This window comes from Schistocerca piceifrons, chromosome 2 (assembly GCF_021461385.2).
Source record: "Schistocerca piceifrons isolate TAMUIC-IGC-003096 chromosome 2, iqSchPice1.1, whole genome shotgun sequence".
NCBI classification, from domain to species: domain Eukaryota; kingdom Metazoa; phylum Arthropoda; class Insecta; order Orthoptera; family Acrididae; genus Schistocerca; species Schistocerca piceifrons.
The window spans coordinates 867,582,635-867,603,006 of NC_060139.1; the positions used below are offsets into that span (position 1 = coordinate 867,582,635).

The 20,372-nt window shown below is 41.7% G+C and overlaps 1 protein-coding gene and 1 non-coding gene across 3 annotated transcripts in view; one reads left to right on the forward strand and one right to left on the reverse strand.

Annotated features, from left to right (window-relative positions):
• The window catches only part of LOC124776232 (chromosome transmission fidelity protein 18 homolog), a 490,396-nt gene that overhangs the window by 47,717 nt on the left and 422,307 nt on the right, over positions 1–20,372 (reverse strand). The gene's annotated exons all lie outside the window — the stretch shown is intronic.
• On the forward strand, positions 16,802–16,875 carry Trnai-uau. Its single transcript has one exon. It is a non-coding gene; the product is annotated as a tRNA-Ile (tRNA).

A 20,372-nucleotide genomic window follows, 5' to 3' on the forward strand; every position in this document is an offset into this window, starting at 1 on the left:
CTTCTCTCCATCCCCTTACGACTTAACAGCAGTTAGAGTATTTCTATATTACCAAACAGTAGCCTACCAGGGAATCCTACTTGTGTTATGTAGCTAAATAACTAATCCTGTTTCAGTACAAGAAAACACTCATGTACTTATCATGTCAACTATAATAAACTGAATCTGTGTTACCATAAGCCAGGATTCTAGACAATGTTAATATAACAACAGAAAGAAAGTACGCTTTGAAGTTTTGTTCCATAAATTTAATGTTCATATTTATACAGTATATAAACAGCTACAATTCCATGAACCTGTAATTATTGTAATACTAATTTTTGGCATTAGTGTTAACAGCAGTTTAGATGAAAGTATTTGCTCACAGGTCGATTGTATTATATGCACAAGGAAACCAAATTATCATTTGTCAGCGATATGCCATATATTTGAAGGACGGCCAGTGTAACATGCACCAATCGTGAAGCATAAGAAGGACGTTCTAGATTTATCGTTACGACCTGTATATAGTTACACCCATGGTGAAAGAGTAGTACCGTGTCGTCAACTTGCTGTCACAATGGAACCTGTCAGGTGGACACCAACTATGTACAAAGTCGCCCATACTGAGTCAGTAAGTAACAGATTTCGAATTTCTATACAACTCGCCAGATAACCATTGCTCAAGGCTACTCATTACAGCCTTTTTTTATCTATTTTTGTCACGTAACTAGTACAGAACCCAACACTGTGGAAATCAAATATGTAACTTCCATGAGCCCCATCTGAAGATAAGCCTGGAAAGTTTAGAAAACTAATTATAGGGCATAAAGGAATATTTCCAAAAAGTGACTTGTTGCAGTTTTCTATATCAATATGTAATAATAAAAAAATGGCTGACAAACTTCTGGTAAATTGAACAGGATTTTCACAACAAAACTTCTGACGTGCCCAAGAAATAACGTTTACCAGCAGTGTACATTCCTATTTTGACTGACAGTAGTAAGACCAAGTTTTAATGCCGTACAAAGAACTGATGGCTGCTTATAGAGAAATAACTAGGACAGACAGAAAAAGGAACGAGCTAATGAATGACGGAACCGACTGCTGTGCAAAGCGACACTATGTCTGTAAGGAGAATAAATGAGAGTGGGCGGGACGTGAAGCCACGCGATTGGATGATTCATAGGCTAACCAAGTTCGCTGCTGGCTTCCAAGAGATAACGGAAGACGGCGACGATGACGTAAGGAAAGGTGGGGAAAACGTTATAAGAATACACGCAGGATTAAGATGGATGAGCATAGCCGAAGATAGTGAGGATCGGAAAAGTCAGCTGCTGTTGCTGTACTAATGACGACGACGTCCGTCTTGTTACGGACTATATTACGCCTGCAGTTGCACTACTGATGGACACACAACACCACCGTGGTTTTCGCTGTCTGATGGCAGTCGTGTGGCTATTGCCACGGGTTTTACCCTGCTCCACAGATTGCTTGATTTCCCCATAATGGGTTAAGGAGCAGCGCGCTTGTATCATGTAATAATGAGAAGGGCATTGCAACATCCTGATTTTCACCTTTAATGTTTTAGCTCCTATCAGTTTGGGGAATTTTGACAATGACTTTCATCATCGATCTCCCCAATATTTATCATCAGAAAGAAAAATTTGGCTAAAAGCTCATTCGCAACGGAGATGTTGGTTAAAAATTTCTCGGTTAACTTGCCGCTTTAAATTCCGATGCAATTCCAAGCTCCCGATGAGTGCCCCCATTATGCAGAAAATGGTAGCCTCGCCAGACGGCCACTGTTTCCAGGTTCTGCTCGCTAGCGCATGTCGTCGTGCTATGCTGCATCAGATGTACAACCAATGTTCATAGCGCATTCTGCTTCGATTTTTCATAGCGTATTTAGCTTAGGTTTCCGTAGGCAAATAGGCCCATTGTTGTATGGTCATGGCCGGCCGGGGTGGCCGTGCGGTTCTAGGCGCTTCAGTCCGGAATCGCGCGACTGCTACGGTCGCAGGTTCGAATCCTGCCTCGTGCATGGATGTGTGTAATGTCCTTGGGTTAGTTAGGTTTAAGTAGTTCTAAGTTCTAGGGGACTGATGACCTCAGATGTTCAGTCCCATAGAGCTCAGAGCCATTTGTATGGTCATGCCATAGCAGAATAATCATTAGAAGCAGTCACATCCATAAAATATTTAGGGGCATGCTTGCTGAGCGATAATACTAATCGCGGATAAGGCACATGGTACCCACAGATTGATTGGAAAAATCCTCAGGAAATGTTGCCGAACCACAATGGAGGCAGCTTACAAAACCTTCTTTCGACCAATACTCGAATATTCCTCGCCAGTCTGGGATCCGTGGACCACAATATAAGACCGATATAGGAAATACAGAAGATCTACAGATGAGCAGCCCGTTTCGTTACAGGTTCATTTAACAAGCGCGAAAGCGTCAAAGAGATGCTCAGGCAACCCTTGTGGCAGATGGTCCAACAGAGGCCTTCTGCATTAAGGCGTGGTTTACTATTAAGCTTGGAGAGCTTAAGTGCTTAGAAGTTTCGATGAATGCAGTGCCTCGTCTCATGTATACATTGTGAAACGAAGAAGATAAAATTAGATAGATTCGAGCTCACAGGGAGACATGCCAACGTTCTTCTAGCGAACCATTCGCAACTGTAATAGGAAATCACGGGAAACAAAATCAATTCCTTGAAAATTCTTGTTCACTAGATAGAAATTTACTCAGCTTGATTATTTGATGCACTTCAAATAAAATACACTCTTAAAGAAGCGCACTAGATGGAATTATCCGAATGGGACGGAAATCGATAGATGTCATATACATGTATAGATAAACAAATGAGTACGATTTCAGAAAAATTGGTAGATTTATTGAAGACAAATAGCTACACAAAATAAGCTACTCAATAACGCGTTGGTCCATTTCTGGACCTTATGTAAGAAATTATTCGACTCGGCACGGAATGACAGAGTTTTTGCATGTCTCTCAGGCATTTCGTGCCAAATTCTGTCCAGTTGTTGCGTCACACTGTCAAAATCCCGAACTGGTTGGAGGGTCCTGCCCATAATGTTCCAAACGTTTTCAATTGCGGACACATCGGACAATCTCCTTGGCCAAGGCAGGGTTAGGCAAGCACGAAGACACGCGGTAGAAACGCTTGCAGTGTGCTGGCGAGCATTATATTACTAAAATGTAAGCCCAAGATGGCTTGCCATGAATGGCAGTAAAACGGGGAGGAGAAAATCGTTGACGTACTGACGTGATGTAGGGGTGCCGCGTATGACAACCAACGGGGTCCTGCTATGAAACGAATTGTGACCCTCGACCATCACTCTTGGTTGTCGGACACGTATGGTGGCGTCAGTAAGTACCCAGCCGATGTCTGGGGCGTCTGCAGCAACGTCTTCGCTCATCATCGGGGCTCAGTGCGAAACGGGATCCACCACTGAGGACAACTCTACCTCATTCAATGAGATTTCAGGCTGAATGTGCCTGACACCATTGCAAACGGCCTTGTTGGTGTATAGTGGTCAACAGTAGTCGGCTCAAGGGGCGGCGTGAGCTCAGCCCCCTTCTTATGAGCGGCCTATTGATGGTCCTGGTGGTCACTGAAGCACCAGCTGCTGGTCGGCGATGATAATGATGAATCTGGGGCTCTGAACGCCTCTTTGACGATTGCTCGGTCCTCACATTCTGTCGTCTCTCTAGGTCGACTGCTTCCTTCTTGACGCTGTGTTCGGCCATGGTTTACCCACTCCTGCCAACAGCGTCGAATAGTGGAATCGCTCCTATTATGCCAAACGATTTGCCAACTACTCCAACTAGCTTCTTTGAGAGCACCTACGCGTCCGCCGGCCGGAGTGGCCGAGCGGTTCTAGGCGCTTCAGTCTGGAACCGCGCGACCGCCACGGTCGCAGGTTCGAATCCTGCCTCGGGCATGGATGTATGTTATGTCCTTAGGTTAGTTAGGTTTAAGTAGTTCTAGGGGACTGATGACCTCAGATGTTAAGTACCATAGTGCTCAGAGCCATCTGAACCATTTTTTGAATTACACGTCCTCCCTCAAATGCTCGCATCTGCGTCTATTGTTCACGCGCCTGTCTGCGAGGCACAGTTATTCTTCCGACCGACAAGGGAACTGTAGAAACTTCTCGTCGCCTATTTGACTCATTCTGGAAGAATGTGCAAAGCACCACTAGGGCTTCAACATACGTGAACAGGAAGACGCAACTCTTAACAGTTTTCCATAAGATCGATTTTGAAAATGTTAGGCTTGCTTTTATACTTTGTATAGTAGCAAGTATTTAAGCAGTCCGCAGCCATGCGAGAAAGCGCGTAGCTTCACAAGCGTGAAGTCTTTGGATCAAATATGCCTACCTGTACTTATAGTTTATTTCCACGTTATTCTGTCAACAGATTTATTATGTCTGAGTAAATTATCAACCTTTAATGAATCATTTGTTATTTACATAACATTTACGCTGAAGCAGGAGACAGGAAATTTTTAAAAAAATTATACACGAGAACTTTCAATCAAATCAGAACAGTCATTTCATTCATAATACTGAATCTACATTTGTCACAAGTACAATACACTAAAGCGCCAAAGCAACTGGTATAGGCATGCGTATTGAAATACAGATACATGTAAACTGGCAGAATACGGCGCTGCGGTAGGCAGCGCCTAAATAAGACCCCGAGTGAGTGGCGCAGTTGTTAGATCGGTTACTGCTGCTACAATGGCAGGTTATCAAGATTTAAGCGAGTGTCAACGTGGTCTTATAGTCGGCGCATGAGCGATTTGAGACACAGCATCTCCGATGTAGCGATGATGTCGGGATTTTCCCGTACAACAGTTTCACGGGTGTACCGTGAATATCAGGAATCCGGTAAAACATCGAATCTCCGTCATCGCTGCGGTCGGAAAAAGATCCTGCAAGAACGGGACCAACGACGACTCGTTCAACATGACAGAAGTGCAACGCTTCCGCAAATTGCAGGGTCATCAGCAAGTGTCAGCGTGCGAATCATTCAACGAAACATGGGCTTTCGGAGCAGAAGGCCCACTCGTGTACCCTTGATGACTGCACGACACAAAGCTTTACGCCGCGCCTGGGCCATTCAACGCCCGACATTGGACTGTTGATGACTGGAAACATGTTGCTTGATCCGACGAGTCTCGTTTCAAATCGAATAGAGCGGATGGACGTGTAAGGGTATGGAGATAACCTCATGAATCCACGGACCCTGCATGCCAGCAGGGAACTGTTCAAGCTAGTGGACGTCGGTAATGGAGTGGGGCGTCTGCGGTTGGGAGCGATATGGGACCCTCTCATGCGTCTAGATACGACTCTGACAGGTGACACGTACGTAAGCATCCTGTCTGATGGCCTGCATATACTCATGTCCGTTGTGCATGCCGACGGACTTGGACAATTCCAGCACGAGAATGCGACACACCACACTTCCAGAATTGGTACAGAGTGGCTCCAGGAACCCTTTTCTAAGTTTAAACACTTCCGCAGGCCACCAAACCCCCCAGACGGGAGCATTATTGAGCATATCTGGGATACCTTGCGTCGTTCTGTTTAGAAGAGATCTCCACCACCCAACCCCGCGTACTCTTACGTATATATGCACAGCCCTGCACGATTCACGGTGTCAGATCCCTTGAGCACTACTAGCTGCGGGCTAGCGGGGGCCGTACAAGATATTAGGCAGGTGTGCCAGTTTCTTTGGCTCTTCAGTGTACGTGACCTATGGAGTGCTGCAAGAATCAGGATCATTTTTATCGTAGGAACATGGAAAATAATTATTATTGTAGCCCGTGTGATGAACGCCGAATTTTGGCATGTGCACGAGTTTTCAATATGTCTGTTGCGAAACACATTTGGTTTACACTCATAAACGGTACTCGGTCATCACACATTTCAGCGGCGTACCGAAGCAAAACACCGAATATTGGTACACACTGGTTGTATACGACTGATTGAGTTGTTAAGCTATCTTCTCTAAAAATCATCTATCTTCTGCAATAAGAGCAATTTAGTAGTCGTTTTATAGGGTTCTTCACCTGTTCGCGTCTGAGGAATATGTTTGGGAGGATTTACTTCAGTACTGTACGCTGGCAGAATAACCTGGGAGCAAAAAACGTACCAGTAGCCAGATTCAAAATGGTTCAAATGGCTCTGAGCACTATGCGACTTAACTTCTGAGGTCATCAGTCGCCTAGAACTTAGAACTAATTAAACCTAACTAACTTAAGGACATCACGCACATCCATGCCCGAGGCAGGATTCGAACCTGCGAACGTAGCCGTAGCCAGATTCGATCCAGGCATCTTGCTCTTGTGAAACCAACGCTTACTCGTTCAATTTTGGACTCACCGAACGCGAGTAATCATAGAAAGTATATGAACAGCCTTAAGATTTTCTAACTCGATATTCACGAAACCGGTTGAGAGTTGTGTCTCCCTGTTTACATATGTTGAAGTCCTGATGGTCCCGCGCCGTTAAATTATGCTGCAACGACACATATTCACTCACCATTCGTCAAAGGTTACAATTTTGAATTTTCCGTCGACGCCTTTTATCAATTAGTGACCAATTTGGATAACTCCTTCGTTGTGCGTCGTTTTTTTATTTTTTTAAAGAGAGTATTATTGAATTCTTTTCAACATTATCTGAAATGTCCCATATTCTATCTTCCTCCAAATGATCTTATTACTAACAGCGAAAGCAAAAATGAAAATCAGACAACTGAATAAACATTACCGTTACCTCTCGCTAAATGGACGAATACTTAAAAAGGAAATGTTACGTTAATTTCGTTGTGTCGACTGAATTATATAAGTAACAAATGAAATTCAGCAATCAGTTGTCTAGCTTAGAAGTCTCAACTTAGTATAAAAAGGGTGCAGAGAATAAGATAATGGAAAATGAAGAGTAACTGAAATGCCAAGTGTAATATTAATATCAGCAAATAAATTATAAAATAAATGAGCGATTGTAGCCATAAAGTCGTCATTAGAAAAGTTTCTGTTCAGTGATTGCAGCTTCGAAGTCACGAGCACAATTTGTCGTCAAAGTAATCATTAATTCTCCCCCTGAGATAATGCTTAACATTTATTACTACGTTCTTTATACCTCTGTCACCGTGGAAGAATTGCTCGAACGCAAATCGTTGAACGAATGCCATGACCCTAGTAAAGCAGGAGCAGCCGCTGAGATTCCTAGACGCTTTACAAAATCAATAATGCCTTTGTTGCTGGTCTACTGCCACAGAAATAATAAATATGCAAAAGTCATTGGTCCATAACTGATACCGTAAATAAGAGACAAAACAGTACCATCTGCTATCCTCAGCTACTGGCGCTACTCACCAAACCTTGTACGCAGCACAGAACATTCGCCAAAGTAATTATCTGTTATTGATTAACGAAACGAAACTCAACAAGCAGTATCAAAAATTTATACCTACTGATGGACAACGTGAAAACGTCATATCACTCAAGAATAATACGGTCTTTGGAGAATTCTACGACTTTTTATGTTATTTGCCACAATACGCATCAACCTCTCTGGACATACGACGTGAAAATAGCGTTTCATCCGACAATAACAGGTTCTTTGGTGAGTGCTACTTTTTTTGCATCATGTAGCGCAGTATGTGTAGCGGATTCCATACGGTTATTGTGTCCAAACGAATGCGTGAATAAGGGAAAAATTCGGTTTAGGCGGTGGGGAAACAACCGACACGAAAAACCAAATTAGTGGCAATCGCGCTCCGGCGCATACTACACTGCAACTGAGTTAGTGTTCAATCAGTATTCAATCACATCACTGTCGGAATTAGCAATCTTATTGCAGACAGATGAAACACCGATTTCTGCCCACCCGCAGCGCAAATAATGGCAGATTGGCACCAGGGGCAGCAGTATCGTGCAGCCCGATTGCCTCAGTGGAAGGCTGGAGCAGCGGTTTCCAGTTGCGTCTCAAAGGTATCTCATTCAAATGTTCAGGAGCGGGTCATGACACAGTACTAACTCAACAAATTACGGCATGTAATATAATATGCATATAGTCTGCACGCATTTCCGGATTAATATTTACGACTCAAAGTAAAATGAAAAAATAACGACTTTTTTTGGAAATGACGTCTCGATAAAAAAGAAGGGAGAATTTGGCGTACATTATTCTGGAAGTAGCAAGCACTGAAGAGGTGAGATGATTTAATATATTTACGTCGAGCAAACAAACCTCTTCACGTCAGTCACAGTTATAGACTTCATATAACTGCAGAATGGTTTTAGAACAGTGTATACCATTTTATTTAGAACACGCCACCACACTCGCAACTGCATTTCTGCCGCACGCAATCTTCTCAGCTGCAGACAATATATAGCCCACTGAATCTAGCTCAGCAATACTGCTCGCCAGTGTTGCCAGTATGGGGGACAAGTAATTAAATATGAGGTATTTGCCGAGCACAACAGCGACTGAAATTCATGTTTGGGATTGGCGAACTTTTCGGGGTCTGCTTGGATGCATTATGAAAAATCTTAAAGTTTTCACTACCGTAACTCCCAGATTATATCCTACATTCGGTACTTCTATAACATTTTTGCAACAATGTAGAGAGGCATACGGAGAAAATATGTACACCAAAGACTTCTCTCGCGATTGTGGATTCTTTAGTATGAGAGGGGAACGATAGGATTTCTTTTCCATTGTAACACGTGAGTAAGCGTTATTTCAGCATATTCCTGGCGCTAGCACTAATCTTACATAACAATAACATTCAGTAAGAGCTTTGCTGAGTAAATGAACGCGATTCCTTCCTGTATTGCACCATCTATGAAGCAAGAACAACTTGCGCTGTGAACTCCCTCGCCTAATCCAACGAACAAAACAAGTGAACAAGTTGCAACAATGAATCTCGCAGTCGGTTATACAGTTTGCTTGCAGTTTTTGAGTTACGTTCACTTCAGTGTTTGATTCCAAGTCTTTACGTGTGTAAAACGGCGCATTTCGCTGGTGTTTCGCGATGGGACCTAATCCACGAACAACATTACAGACAATTATGGGAGTCCTATCCTCAATTTTAAGACTGGTTACGTTCTGTTGAAAATGACAGTACAAGAGCCTACAGCACTTACTGCAAGTGCGAAATATATGCAAAATTAGCAGATATACAAAGCATGTTAAAACACAGAAAATTTCGGATCTTTCGAAAGTTCTCGACAACGGAAGCTTCCGATTAAAAGCGAGACTAAAACAAATGCTCATAAATTGTCAGAAGCAAGAAATTGCATGTTCATTACTGAACACAATTCATTTCTTTCGTGTGAACACTTGTGGAATTACCTAAAAGACAATTTTCAGGTCCGAGAGAAGTCCAGTTACACAAAACTAAGTGAACACATATTGTCCGTCAAGATACTCGTGAAAATGGATTCTGCTTAATTTTAGATGAATCAATAGATATATCCATTAATATCTATTACAAAATCACTCTCTCCGTTTGTATACTCTATTTCAGCGCCTCAATAGAAAAAAATATTGTGCGCGTTCTTGGGTTTGGTGGAATTAGAATTTTGGCACAACTGAAGCCATTACTAATTCAATAAAAGCTTTGTTGGAGTGCCATAAATTTAAGGCAAGAAATATGGCTGGAGTCGGGGTTGACACTGCTTCAGTAAGCACAGGAATAAGCAATGGTGTATCTGAAAGGCTGAAACGAGATTTAAATTCACCACACCTGATTATGATGCGCTGTGTTTGTCACTCATTGCAGTTCGCAATCTCTCATGTAACGGAACACACACTGCCAAGAAATATCGACTTTTTAATTCGAGAAACCTACAACTGGTTTTCGTGTTCCTCTAAGCGCAAATCAATGTACAGGGATATTTATAAAACATTAAATGAAGGGGACGAACGTTTGAAAATTCCAGCTGCGTGTGAGACGCGATGGCTTTCTATTAAGCCTGTTGTAACAAGAATATTATCGCAGTGTGAAGAAATGAAGCTTCACTTTCAAATTTTCAGATCTGAAGAAAACTGATACACAGCATAAACGCTGTCCACGTATTGCAATCCTGTGAATAAGTTATTTTTGTGTTACTTAAAATTAACAGTAATGGGAAAGCAAAAGACAACCAAGGCTTTTGAAAGTGAGAACGCTGACCTTACAAAATTACTTCAGGATCTGACAGATCTCATCTAGTCAGCGAGAAGGAGAATTATCATACCTACAGCGAAAGTAGACATCCTGACAAGTGATTCGCATGTAGAGAAAGCGATTTTAGAAATTAAACTCAGTGGTGATTCTGAAAACATCCTTTGTAGACGGAGCACAGATTTCACAATGAAACTCACTAAAGAACTAAGAAACAGGCTTTCTAAGGACATTCACATCCTGAAAAAAATAAAAATATTCTATGTGAACGAGTTTCTCAAGTCTGTTAAAGAACCGATTACTAATTAGATGAAATACTTGGTTGTAGTAAGCCCGACGTAACTGAACCCATCATTAGTCAGTGACGGAATATCAGTTTCATAACGTATTTTTGGGCTGAAGCAGTTACTTATAAAAATTTCACAGGCATGAATTGCTTTCAAAAGTTATAGCGTCTCGCAATTAAAGTGTTAGGTCTCCCCAACTCAACTGCACAAGTGGAGAGGAATTTTAGTCAAATGAGGATTGACAAATGAAAATGGCGTAATAGCATGAATATCGATACTCTGAACTCGATTCTTATATTAAGTAGTGCGCTACACCGAATAGGAAGTTATCATCTGATCTACCTGACTCAGTGTTAAAGTTGATAGGTACAATGTCAAGTTACACCCTACAGTCTGCTCCTGACAGTGGAGCAGCCGGACCTAACCTTCAGGAATGGAGGAATATGGAAGTGAGGATGAGGACTTAACGTAAATGTAATTTAAAAAAAAAATTTAAAAAAAACATTTTGTTTTAGGTAGTATCTACTTAGGCGCCCGCGTTAGCAAGGCGGGCAGATGAACATTACACCAAGAGTGTATCTAGTAGCCGTAAATATAATGAGGCTACTTACATTTAAAATATAGACAGCTGGATATTAAAATGAACAGTATTTAGAGCATGAACTAACAGGCAAAGTTTTATTTGACAACAACAGACATGGTAACTTTTTTATTACGTAAAAGCATAAAAATACAGTTTGAAGACTGAAAACTGATTAACAGTACAAAAAGAAGCAGTACTTACACGTCACGTATAACATAAACATTACGCGAAAATGCTTTAGTCACAATTTTAAAGCAGAACGCGTGAAAAGCAAGTCACTACGGGCTGCTCGCATATGTCTGATGCTACCTGTAGCTGAAATCTTTCTAGAGCAGAAAATGGACGTCAGTACTGTAACGTTTGTGGTGCCTAAGTACCATACATTAAGGATGCTAACGAACAATGAAAAATTGTGCGTTACCAAGAGGGACGACAGAGATGTGGTGAACGTAAATTTCAAAGGTTATGTGGATATTATTATATATTTTAACCACATGCAGGTTAAGTAAGTAGGATCCCAACACCATTCTCTAAATATTAATTGGAGCACATATATTTTCAGTACAAGTACCTAGTCACAGCAGCCAAGAAGCAATTGCACGACATAGTAAGAAGACGAAGTTTGAGAACTGGGCAAAAGATTTTCTTCTCCTAGTTAGTAGAGACTTACAAGAAAACTATATGAGTGGAAAAATAACTCTCAACGGCTTCTTCGGCTTGCTTGAATGGTAAGAAAAATATTAAATACCTGCCACAGTTGCCTTCAGCGAGAGCGTCTTAAGCTTAATTAGTGAAAACGATCAATTCTTCATGTAGAAAGACTTAACGATCCCGTCGTAATTCACTCAAACTCTACTCAGGAGACACATTAAGAATACAGTCAGCTATAACGCATCAGAATTGAAAACCATAAACAGCAAATGGGAAAATTGTTCAAATGGCTCTGAGCGCTATGGGACTTAACATCTGAGGTCATCAGTCCCCTAGACTTAGAACTACTTAAACCTAACTAACCTAAGGACATCACACACATCCATGCCCGAGGCAGGATTCAGACCTGCGTCCGTAGCAGCAGCGCGGTTCCGGACTGAAGCGCCTAGAACCGCTCGGCCACTGCGGCCGGCGGAGAGGATTTGTGAGACAGGAAATTACAAGATATTACGCAGATTGTTCGGAAAGTCCTGTTACAGACTTCTAGGACTTATATATGTATAGGGGACTGAGTAGGTAATATTTTGAATTGGAACCAGTGTCTGGAGACGTATTATTTCCATGTTAAAACAATTTGAAAACATTTTGCTAACTCGACCACTTTTACACTTAACTGATTAGGCGTGACCCAGTACATCACTTGTTTTACAATTCCACTCATTAATAGTCAACGAAATTGCTCACATAGTCGTTGACGGGTTCTCTTCAACGTGATGCAGTACGGCCACTTCCAGTTCTCTGAGCGGCGTCTTCTTGCAGCACCACAGTCGTCCCTTTATAGAAGGCGTTGTGTAATAGTGGCGAAAAGGGTACACAATGGAGTCGGATATTGTGGAGAACGATCTTGATCAAGGCGGCTAACAGCTCTTCCGATACCGTGAGGTTCGCCATTCAGAAGGATCATGTCGGTGTATTCTGCAAACGTGTATTCAGTCATCTTGCTCTGACACTCACAGACACGTGAATGAGGCTCGAACCAAGTCAGAGAGGAAGGATAGACGCAACCATTCCCCCACCATGACTACCCTGTTGCATACCTACCTAGCAAATATATTTTCACTCGGCTGTAGCACGGAAACCGTACGTTTCGGTGCATCGGTTCCTATTCAAATATCATGTCCTCACTCTCCTCTACAAGTCCTACAAGTTTGTAACGGGAATTTCCGAACACCCTGTAGACAGAATTCACTTTTGTTTGAGATTATAAACGTTTTGATTTTGATCCTCTGAAATGACATTCATTATTGTTCACAAACAACTTGCCTTTGGTAAATTAGGGAAATATTTTTAGGAGGATTTGGACGGGCTGAAATAAATCATTTAGGGTAACTGAGGGATATTTTGGAATGTTTAAATCTGCTCTGCAAAACACAATATTGATTTGCTATCGATTAAGGCAATACAGAACATAAGTTGGTTAAATAAACAATATTTTGTGTTGAGTCCCACATACATTCCGGAAAGTTACTGCAATCCTGCATTTGTATACTAACAGGACCCTCGTACCTAGGTCTGAGAGGCTGAAGACCTATAATATGCCTAAAATAATTATAAAAAGAATCTGAAATGTTACTATAAAGATCTGAAGCCTGGTTCAAATGGCCCTGAGCACTATGCGACTTAACTTCTGAGGTCATCAGTCGCCTGGAACTTAGAACTAATAAAACCTAACTAACCTAAGGACATCACACACATCCATGCCCGAGGCAGGATTCGAACCTGCGACCGGAGCAGTCGCTCGGCTCCAGACTGTAGCGCCTAGAACCGCAAGGCCACTCCGGCCGGATCTAAAGCCTGGAAAATATGGTGAAAGCAGTATGTCAGATTGAAAATACAAAATTGTGGTGATATGTAAAGTAATGCGATGAAAGCCTAATGTGAATGAAAAGCTTGTTCTTGCATACGAGTATTTTTTAGAGTAACATAATATGAAAAATGAACTTCGAGTTTGTTAAAATACGTCTGAGGAATTTACCATGAACTATTTTAACCACTTAGAATGAATTCAGCGAACCTGCAGTACACATTCTGAAAAAAGCAATGACAGTTGGTACAGCTGGGTCATTTTGGCTGAAACATACTGTTACAGAAACCAGACTTCCAAAACGTTAGTTTAGCTGGCATTGCCGTGTAATAGTCATCCTCAGATTCTTAGGTGCAAAGGATCTCTATTTTCAGTGAGGGTTGTGTTTACTACAGTAAACATGTATTAGAGGTGACCTGATGATTGTTCGAACTGAGAACTAGTCGAAAGAAGGTGAAGTTGCAGAGAAAACAGTTGATATCTAAAGATAAATAAATAAGCTCAAAAACATCAAAAAGGAAGAAAATAACAAATGAAATTCACCATTTTCTGGACTGCAATGACCCAAAATGGATATTTAGTATATTGGGCCTTGTCCTATGAGACTCGCGCAGAAAAGGACTTTTCTTCAACTCGGTTTGGCATAGCTTGGCTCGGATGGTAGTAAAGAGCCTGCTCGTTCTGCTGATAACGTGCGGCAGCTGGTCTGCCTGGTTATTAGGCCAGCATGAGCTGGTGAAAAGCGGAATGTGTACACCTCCGCAGGGACTGTGAGCAGGGAGTTAGAAAGAAGGGAGCAGTACAACGGGAATATTTTCAGCCCCCTCTACGATCACGTAACAGCATTTCGCCAATCTAAAATTTAGCAGGACTGTACGCTAATTAGTCAATTATTTTAATTTCTTTTTGCTATTTCATGTCAAGTTATTGTTAATCACCTGAGTAACAAATCCATCAGAGATATATCAACTCCTCTAAAGCTGTCCGAGTCGACTGATGGTACTTGGTGTAAATGAAAATGTAAGGAAAAATGCTGTATGAAGTTGGATTATTTTGTCGATGCAACTACATACAACTTCCGTTTATTCTGAAGATTTGGTCCAGTACGGAAGGTTTAATCTATGAAAAAAAAATGTAAGTGGGAAGAAATATGTGAAATGATCTCAGATGGGACTCGGAAGTGTTAAGATGGACATAGGTAGCATGTGTGATTTTTAGAAGAAAGTTTGTTATATTTTGTAAGGGTGAGGTTTTTTGTCCTGTAATGAAAGGTACGAATCTCGGGAGAAAGGTTTATCGAAAAAGGAAAAGACCTCTATATGCGCTTCATTGATCGAGAAAAGGCATTTGACAATGTGGCTTGGACAAGCTGGTGACTATAATGAGGGAAAAGAGAGTGAACTGCAAAACCAGAAGACCTGTAAACTCATTATATCTGAATCAAAAAGCCTCAGTTAAAGTGAGGGGAGAAAGTACAAACTGGATCGGACTAGGAAAAGGAGTAACACAAGGATGCTATCACCTACCCTTTTCAACCTCTACTTGGAAAATATGATTGACCAATGCTCATTAGATGACAAAGGAGTAGAAATTGAAAGAAGAAGACTAGAGTGTTTGAGATTTGCTGATGACATGGCCCTCCTAGCCACAGGAGAAAAAGAATTAGAGGGTTTAGTGGATACCATTAAAGCTAACGGAAAAAATTATGGATTGAAAATTAACACAAACAAAAATTATGGAATGAAAATTAACACAAACAAAAAAAAAAGTATTGGCACTAGGAGGAAATAAAGAAATAAAAATTATGCTGAATGGAGAAGTATTAGAACAGGTGCAAAATTTTAAGTATCTTGGAAGCAGGATAAGAGAACGACTGGAAGTGCAGCACAGAAATTAAAACAAGGATAGCAATGGCAAAAGAGGAATTTTATAAGAAAAGGAGAATTTTCTGCAGCAGTCTGGACACAGAACTGAGGAAAAGACTCATAAAATGTTTTGTATGGAGTGTTGTTCTGTATGGCGCTGAAAGGTGGACTTTGAGGAAGAAAGACAGATTTGGACATGGCGGAACTGTTACCAGATGTAATAAAAAAGAAGAAAAAGAAATTGGATTGGGCGTATATTTAGAAAGAATGACGGACTGATAAAAACAGTTTTAGAAGGTTATGTAGAAGGAACAAGGAAGCGAGGAAGGAAGAGATTTCAGATACTGGATGACGTTATGGACGGTACAACATACAGCAGCCTTAAGAAGGAAGCAACGGATCGCAGAAAATCGATAGGCAAAGGACCTGCTAATATAGCAGGAATCTGATGAAAATGATGGTGGTGGTGATGATGATGATGATGATGATGATGATGAATGAACGGACGGACTAGTTTAAGAAAAGAACGTGAAGGTTTGAAATATAGTCAGTCTTGGTCGGGACTCGGATGTGCAGCAAAGGTCGGGTGCGAGCGAAGAGTTAATTAGTAAAAAATTAATTATCTCGTGAAAGGCAGAGCAGTTTGAAAGTCTGTTGAAAGCGAAGAAGAGACGCGCTACGGAGAGGGAGAACGCAGTAATGACGTGAGGAGGCGAGAAGCGCACACAAGTTTTTAGAACGCGATTGCTTTGCAATTGTTGCAATACCCCCCGTAATCTCGAGAGGAAAACTAATTCTGAAATTCGACGCAGAATATGAAATCGCAAGAAGGGAAGACCGTGAAGAAAAGAAGAAAAACCAGAACCAAGAATTGCATGAGAGAAGATTTTTCAAGACTCGGCACATAAGAAGTTGAGAGGAAGAGCTCAAGAATACATCAAGAAAATGGTTTAAATGGCTCTGAGCACTATGGGACTTAACATTTGAGGTCATCAGTCCCCTAGAACTTAGAGCAACGTAAACTTATCTAACCAAAGGACATCACACATATCCATGCCCGAGGCAGGATTCGAACCTGCGACCGTAGCGGTCGCGCGGTTCCAGACTGAAGCGCCTACAACCGTTCGGCCACCAGCGGCCGGCTACCAAGAGAATGCAAAAGCACCATGATTTCTCTGAGTGGTACAATGACCTGTTCTTTCATTTTACCTCTACTTTGAGATCCCTTCACGAGGCTGAACATGATTGTGCATTCGCAGTGAAGGTGGTGGATTCATTGCCCATCGAGGCGACACAATTACGTGAATGCGTGTAGTCTGTTCTTCCGTACCAAAATAGTCCGCGCAATTACGATAAACACTGTGTCTGGGTTGCGCAGTGGTTAACGCAACTGCCTTATAAGCAGGAGGTCCCGGGTTCGATTTCCGGTCTGGCACACATTTTCACTCGGCGCCGCTGACTCCGCGTACAGTCCCGATGGAGCTTACTTCACGAGTTCCTCTCTTTCTCCCCCTCCACTTTGAAATTACATAATATGTATCACAGCAGCGGATTCTGAAAGAAGTTACACGAAGCATTCACATAATTTGCAGCATGGGTTCAGCCACGAGACGACGCGCGGGAGCAGCAGCGAAAATTTTATTAGCCTTCTATGAATTACTTTTCCTATGACAAGACAGTAACCGCCTTCTTACTGTGGTCCAGCAATCGCCAGGAAGGATGCAGCACACCGGCATCACAGAGCATCCAACTCGGCGAGAAAGACGCCAGAGGAGACAGATGAATCTTCCAGGAATCTACACAGCGATCAACTTCGTTTCATGTCTAGAAACAACATGTAAACTAACTTTTATGCAGACGTTTATAAAGTCATAAGAAATGCAGATCGTTTCATAATCAGTGTAAAACTCTCTCACAGCTACAATTTGCCATCGTACCGCATAACAGGAACAGTGTGAACATTAAATATCATGTTTAAAATAAAATTTCACCCAATGAATAACGGTCTCATTACGGTAGCATTAATTTGGGAACATTTTTCTGTTTAGTAGAGAAAGTACCAAATTGATTTTTGGGTAGCAACAGGAAGACTGGATGTGTAATACGACGTAACTTATAACAAACGTTCACTTTCCATCTTATTTTCAGCCTCAAATTTTATGCTGAAATGCTTTTATCAGTTATTGATAGAAGTGTCTCCAGATACTATGATCACTCAGTTCATGTCAAGCTTTGTGTTTTTATGCACAACACGTACTGCATCCATCAATGTTTACTACATAGTTCAGTCAGAATCTATTACGAAGTTCCGGTCGGTCAGTTTGCACTGCTAATTCTTAATGATTTACCCGTTCTTAGTTCATCATATAAATGACGTAATCATTCGTCTTATCCACATAGATGTCTTCGATAGCGAAAGATGACCTTTTACGTGTAAGGTGTACCATTTTGCTTCCGCCATTTGCCGATGGGTGGCGACAACGGTATGTAGCGGTCGAAAGAAACAGACCGCAGACGTCAGGCAGTTAGCTTTGACATCGATCAACATAACCTCATTCAAACATTGGTCGATTTGTGTCTGCATCATAAAGTTCTTCTTGATTGAAAATGTCAGTTTACGAGCCTAATTCTCGTCATTTGCGGGAGGTGTTACTGTTTTGTTTCAGTATGAAGAAAGAAGCGGCTGAGTCTCATACAATGCTCTCAAGTACATATGGTAAGGACGCTATTAGTGAAAGAAAGTGTCATGAGTGGTTTCAACGCTTCAAGAACGGTGATTTTAATGTCGTAGACCGGCATATGGTGGAAGAGAGGATGTTTTCGAAGATGCAGAAGTGGAGACATTGCTGAGTGAAGACTCGCGCCAAACTCAAGAAGAATTGGCACGATAAATGGGAGTGACACAGCAAGCCATTTCAAAAGGTCTCAAGGCTATGGGCATGATTCAGAAAGAATGAAATTGGGTCCCTTGTAAGCTGAAACCAAGAGACGTTGAACGGCATTTGTGTGTTTGTGAACAGTTGCTTCAGAGGCAAAAAGGAAAGGGATTTCTGCATCGCATTGTGAAGGGGACGAAAAATGGGTTCATTACGATAACCCTAAACGCAAAAAATCATGGGGATATCCCTGCGATGCTTCCACGCTGACGGCCAAACCGAATATTCACGGCTCCAAGATCATTCTCTGCATTTGGTGGGACCAGCTGGGCGTCGTGTACTATGAGGGGTTAAGACCAAGTGAAACAATCACAGGTGCTCGTTATCGAACGCAATTAATGCATTTGAGCAGAGCATTAAAAGACAAACGGCCGCAATACAGCGAGAGGCACGATAAAGTGATTATGCAGCACGACAACGCTTTGCCCCACGTTGCAAAAGAGGTCAGAACGCACTTGGAAACGTTAGAATGGGAAGTCCTACCCCACCCGCCGTATTCTCCAGACGTTCCTCCCTCTGAATATCACCTGTTTAGATCGATGGTGCATGGCCTGGCTGACCAACGCTTCCGATCTCATGAAGAAGTCACAAATTGGATTGATTCGTGGATCGCTTCAAAAGATGAACAATTTTTTCGACGCGGGTTCGTACACTGCCCGAAAGATGGGTGAAAGTATTGACCAGCGATACTTTGAATGATACATGTGTAATCAATTTGTTTCATTAAATCCTCAAATGTTAGGGAACAGACATTCTCGTATAGACTGCATGTAGGAGTAGTAGTCTCTGTTCACGTACATGACAGGAACGATCATTCGAAGCAAAAAAGTCTAGTAAACATGGATTCTAAAATGCACGTCTTTAGAGTTATAAGCATTTTCTATCTTAAATGCTGTGAAAGAAAACTCTTCTGCTTCAAGTTTTTTGCTTTCCGTATTCTGACAGTTGGTAGTATGGACCAAACAAAGAAATAAATGTCCATTAAACATATGAATTAAAGTGCATGCGTTAAGAACTATGAGGACTTATTCATCTTCGCTAACTGAAACAACTGCTCATAGCTCTTTGAGGTACGCGTTTTAGAGCCCATATTTCCTGGACTTTTCTGCTTCGAATGATCGTTCCTACCATAAGCCTGAATGCAGAAATTCCTCCTGGGACACCTTGTATGTAAAAATATTGGCATATGTTATTTTGTAAGAGTGCATGCGAGAATGTTAGTTTGCCCATCACAAGTCAAGTAAAAGCAAAGTTAGCCACAAGCAGATTCTACAGATTTGTTCCCTTAGCACTGAAGTAACCTCCGTTAAGCAGAATCTGACTAAAGGGGTCATGAAACTTTGAGATAATTTTAGTTAGGACAATTCAAATGGGACCTCTTTGGTAATCAGTGTACTCAGTTTTTGCAACGGTACCAAGTCACAATGAGGGGAAGCCGAAAGGCACGTGCTTAAGCTCACGCAGGCTGGCGCGAGATCTGGAACAGTTAAGGGAATTAATAGTAGCAAATAAAGTACGTAGTTGATATAATACTTAACTTTAATCCACAATAGGTGTACATCTCTCTTGGCTGTACAGGCATTAATATAAAGATCAAATGAATATTGCTAGGTCGTAGCAAATGACGTAGCTGAAGGCTATGCTAACTATCGTCTCGGCAAATGAGAGCGTAGTTGTCAGTGATCCATCTCTGGCTAAGTCGGCTGTACAACTGGGGCGAGTGCTAGTAAGTCTCTCTAGACCTGCCGTGTGGCGGCGCTCGGTCTGCAATCACTGACAGTGGCGACACGCGGGTCCGGCGTATACTAATGGACCGCGGCCGATTTAAAGGCTACCACCTAGCAAGTGTGGTGTCTGGCGGTGACACCACATTTACTACTAGTGCATTATAATCAGTGAAGGTAAAGTACCGCGTTTGGTTATCTTAGTCAGTTATAGTAGAACGTATTCTGGTTTTCATCGACGCATTTCGAACTTGTTGAAATAAGTAAAAATTCT